The sequence below is a fragment of the Euphorbia lathyris genome, chromosome 6, assembly GCF_963576675.1.
Source record: "Euphorbia lathyris chromosome 6, ddEupLath1.1, whole genome shotgun sequence".
NCBI classification, from domain to species: Eukaryota; Viridiplantae; Streptophyta; class Magnoliopsida; order Malpighiales; family Euphorbiaceae; genus Euphorbia; species Euphorbia lathyris.
The window spans coordinates 76604542-76609812 of NC_088915.1; the positions used below are offsets into that span (position 1 = coordinate 76604542).

General features: G+C 37.9%; 1 non-coding gene across 1 annotated transcript; it reads left to right on the plus strand.

Annotated features, from left to right (window-relative positions):
• The first annotated feature begins 253 nt into the window (after positions 1–253).
• Positions 254–360, plus strand: LOC136234280 (small nucleolar RNA R71). The gene has a single exon (XR_010691171.1). It is a non-coding gene; the product is annotated as a small nucleolar RNA R71 (small nucleolar RNA).
• Positions 361–5271: the final 4911 nt, after the last annotated feature.

Consider the following 5271-nt stretch of genomic DNA (forward strand, 5'->3'; position numbering starts at 1 on the left):
AATTGGGCTTGTAACATCGTAACTGGATCGAGATTCACTATACCTTTAACTGATGACGTAGTTGAGGATGATGGTTTTGCCATTGGTATGTGTCCACATTCCGCAGACCATATACTACTGTTGATTTCCATTTCCTCCAAAAGTTCCCTTGCTTGGGCCGACGTTTTCTTCATGAATGGACATAGCATCTAATGAACCTCTAGTTGTGGGATTTAAACCATTGTAAAATGTTTGCATTAAAAGTTCAGCGGGCAATTGGTGGTGTGGGCATAAACGTTGAAGTTCTTTAAAACGTTCCCAAGCCTCATAAAGAGTTTCATTATCATTTTGAGAGAAAGATGTTAACTCTTTTATGACTCTTGCGGTTTTTGCTAAAGGAAATTTTTTTAATAAAAATGCTTGGGCTAATTGCTCCCAAGTCTCAAATGATGCGGCTGGCATAGAAGTTAACCATTCTTTGGCTCGATCCTTCAAAGTAAAAGGAAAAAGGCGAAGATTGATTGCTTCCGCAGTCACATTCGGTATTTTAAAAGTGTCACAAATTTCTAAGAAATTTGTCAAATGGGTGTTAGGATTTTCGTTAGGTAACCCGTAAAATGTTACATTATTTTGTAGCATATTAAGCAATGCTGGCTTAATCTCAAATTGATTGGCATTTATTTGGGGTCTAACTATGATGTTCGTCACACCGGCCACTCCTGGCCTAGCGTAATCCATGAGTGTGGTCATAATTTCTGGCTCGGTAACTCTGGTTTTTATTGGAGTTTTGTTTTTCTTTTTCTTGTCTTTCTTGTTCTTTTTAAGAGTTCTTTCAATTTCTGGGTCAATAGGGTCTGGTGGTGTGTCCGAACTTCGAGAACTACGCATGAACTTGAAATTTCGCACGAACCGAAACTACCTTCAAAACAGAATTTGAAAAATAAATATGTTAGTATCTAAAAATAAATAAAATACAAAATTTTGAATAAGTATGAATAAACCTAGATTCGAAATAAAATAAGAAAAATCTAAATTTTTGTCAAAAAATTTGGCGATCCCCGGCAACGGCGCCAAAAACTTGTTGAGCGATTTCCGTAAGTGCACGGTATACGCTTGTAGTAATAAAAGATATCGATCCCATAGGGAACGCTTTTTAACAAAAACTTATTTTGAATCAATTAGATTTATTTTTTTAAGGTTTTTAATATGTAAAATCGTTTAATTGGATTTGGTTTTGAAATCGCTGGAATAAGGATTAGAATAGATTATAACAAATGTTTAGAAAATACTTCTGATTTAGGGATGAATTTGCAAAACAGGAACGTTTAGTTCTTTAGAAAAGTAAACAAATGTATTCGTTTGCATTAAGCAAAGAAAACAACTTTAAACTTTGTATAAATTATAACAATGAAATAAATGACGGAACCTCTAATTTTAGGGCTTTGAACTATAGTCAATCTTCCTACGGTCGGGTAAGATCGCTACCTTAATCAAATTAATACTCTACTGATGATATTAATTTGTTAAGTGTTCAACAAAGTTTCCTTATAAAGATTTTGAATTTAACTACGTTTTAATGAAAACACCAGCATCCACTTCGGATCCTTTACCAAAGTGTTGCATAAAAATCTATCGAATAGAACGGACTTTATTAGATGAAAAATAAATTGATACAAGTTTACAGAGAACAAGGAGCATGAAAACATTCGACGGCGTGCAAGTGAACGGGTTGGCAATCCTTTCCTTGGGTTTCGTTAGAGTTTGTCAGACTCAGGGGCGGATTCTCTACTCAATCTTCTCGCTGTAACTTCGTAATAGGGATACAGTCAGCCTCTACCAAAATGTGAACTAATATGAACAAATCTAAATGCTACTGTGTTTGTTATTATTGAATAAACAATGTGTGTACATCATATTGCTTTTTACAGAAATGAAATCTAAATTTTGAATCACTCAACTCGGAATTTCTGCACTAATTCTATACTAATCTCTTTCTTCTATCTATCATATCTTCAACTCTCCATTAACTCTTTATTTATAGATGTTGAAGAGTCGTGATTGAAGTGTCATGTCCGTTGTGAAGGATCGTATCCTTTGTGAAGAGACGTCTTTATCCACCCGAACGAACGCGTTTTATCGAAAATGAAAGTGTGCAAATGGCTTCATCCAGAATTTCTGAACTTACCGAGAATGCAAATTCTCGGCCGAGAATGGCGGAGAAAATATTTGGTCTTCGAACGAAAGGAATGAGGGGCTGGTCGACGCGTGTCGCGATCGAGAATTCAGGAGCCGCGATCACGGCACGGAACTTTTTCCTAGTCTTCGAATTTTGTTCTCATTCTTGATTTGGCGTTTTTGATCTTCGTCGTCTTTGACTCCTTATGTAGGGTTTTTCTTCTATTTTGATCCCTTTTCGTTCCTATTTGGACTGTACCAAATATTTAGGTACCTTGCATGAAAGAAACATATTCGAACGTAAAAGTATTCTAAACAGGTATAAATAGCACAAATTCGTAGCAATACTGATGTAATTATTGATGATATATTAGGTATATTTTGGGCTTAACAGCAAGCAAAGAGCCGTTTGAATTAAATGGATAAATCCGAATTCAAATGATTGTGTCTTCAGATTTCAACTATAAAAGGACAAGTACACTTCTTGGATCCTTTGCCGAAATTCAAGAGAAAAAGAACATACATACAAAACACATCAAAACAAGAAAAAGATCTTACACAAAATTTCCATTTCTGTGTAAAAGCTAGATTGATTTTGTAATCATCTAAAGTGTTCTTTGTCTGAAAAAAATGACAAGTTTGTATCAATTGTAAAATTGAGAGAGGTGAGCTGAGTACTCGGTTTTAAGTACTCAGCGGTAGAGAAATCTAGGTGTTCGGTTATAGCACTTAGTAGGAGTTGAGTAGACGGATAGAGGGCGGTACTATTGCATATTCAACTGCCTTGTAAACGATTTGTGCTCTACCTTTAAAGAGCTCAGTATTGGATTGAAAAAGCCCGGAGGGATTCTGGGGACTGGACGTAGGCGTAGAGGCCAAACCAGGATAAGTCGTGCTGAGTAATTTCTAACTATCTCTCAATATATATGTGTATGTGTTGCTTGTTACATTTACTCAGTATATAAATTGTTTAAGCTGACACTGAGTAAATCAGAGTGCTGAGTTGGAAGCTGACCACAAAAGTGTCATTTCCCAACTCGTAAGTAAAACAGTTCTAGTCAGTATCTGACTAAAGCCGTCTTACGCCTCACTCGGCCGTGCTGACCAAAACTGAGTTGTGAAACTCAAAGAATTATATTAAGTCAGCATAATTAAAAAGAAAAAGTTATATTAGTTCCTAACCCCCCATTGGAACTAATTACACGGGACCAACAAGTGGTATCAGAGCATAATAGCTCACTACTCAAAGATATAACTATCTTGAGCTGATCCCGATAAATGGCTGAGAACAGCACTCGTTTCCTTCTCGGAAATCAAACAACACAGATACTCCTTGAGGGATTATCGATTAGTCGGCCTCCCTGTTCTTTGGATCTAATTATACCTTCTAGAAGAACAGGATGAAAAACTTTATTCAAGCCACAAACATGAGTGCATGGCTTGCAATAGTACAAGGTCCATATATGCCCTATAAAACTGTTAACAATGAGAAAGTTGTTAAAAGTGAAACTGAGTGGTCAGAAGACGACCTTAAGAAACTACAAAACAACGCTTCGGCTATCAATATGCTTCACTGTGCTCTAGATGCTACAGAGTACAATAAAATTTCAGGTTGCGAGCCAGCACAGGAGATTTGGAAAAAGATGGAGGTGAACTATGAAGGCACAAGCAAGGTCAAGAGGTCCAAAGTGAACCAACATATGAGACAGTACGAGCTGTTCGAGATGAATGAAAACGAAGACATCTCGGAGATGAACTTAAGGTTCACCAATATTATAAATGAGCTCAAGAGGCTCGGAAAGATCTTCACCGAAGAGGAACAAGTGAAGAAAATATTGAGAAGTCTTCCCAAAAGCTGGCAAGCTAAGAAGAAAGCTGTGGAAGAAGCTCAGGACTTGACCACGTACAAATACGACGAGCTGATCGGATCTCTGCTGACTCATGAGATCTCTATGAAAAACTTCGAAGCAAAAGAGAAGTCAGAAGACAAGAAGCAAAAATCACTTGTCATAAAAGCTGACTCATCAGATGATGAGGAGATGGCCATGTTCACAAGAAAGATGAAGAAGCTGTTCATAAAGAATGATAAGAACATCAAGAGACCATACAAAAGAGGCGATAGGTACAAAGCTGAGTCTAGTGACATTAGATATAAGAAGAACAACTCAAAGCCTGTCACATGCTTCGAGTGCCATCAAACTGGGCACATTAAGTCAAGTTGCCCTAATTTGAAGAAAGAAAAGAATGGAAGCAAAAACGCTATGGTTGCTACATGGAGTGACAGCGATGACTCAACATCATCAGAAACTGAAGCCACTGAGTCGGCAAACATCTGTTTCATGGCCGATGACGCTGCTGACCACACTCGATATGAGCAAGCTGACCTTTCAGAAGAATCAGAATAAGAGGAACACTCCAATGAGGTAACATCCTTACACGTGCTTAGGAATGAAATGGTTAACGCCCTGAGTGATATATATACACTAACTAAAAAGTGTAACAAGAAAATAAAAGCACTCAACAGGCGGTGTGATGAGATTGAAGAGGTCAAACTGAGTGATCTCTGATATCTTCTCCAAGACAACTCAACTTTGCATGACAACATGGAAATCATGCACAAGTTTGTCTCGGAAGTCCAATCAGATTCAAAGAAAGGATGTCACAACCCTACAGAACCAAATAAAAGGTTCAACTAAAAATAAATCCCACGCTGAGTACTCAGGTACTGGTCAGCGTAGACAGTTCACTCAGTGTGACTGTTGTGGAAAAAGAGGACACACAATAGATGTGTGTTGGTTTAATCGGCGGATTGTCCAATGTGACTTCTGCGGAAAGAAAGGTCATACCACTAAGGTATGTTGGCATGCTCAGCACAATGGTGCTGACCAAAAACAAAGCCACCCCAAAAGGGTAACATTTTGTGACTTCTGTGGTAAAGCTGGCCACACAATAAATATATGTCGTCACAAACTAAAATATGATGCTTCACCCGTTCGCACTAACAAACGAGGACCCAACAAGAATTGGGTACCTAAAGATGAATAGTTTAAAATGCAGGTGAGCCTGAGATGCGTGGAGAAATCAAAACTGTGGTACATTGACAGCGCATGCTCGAGG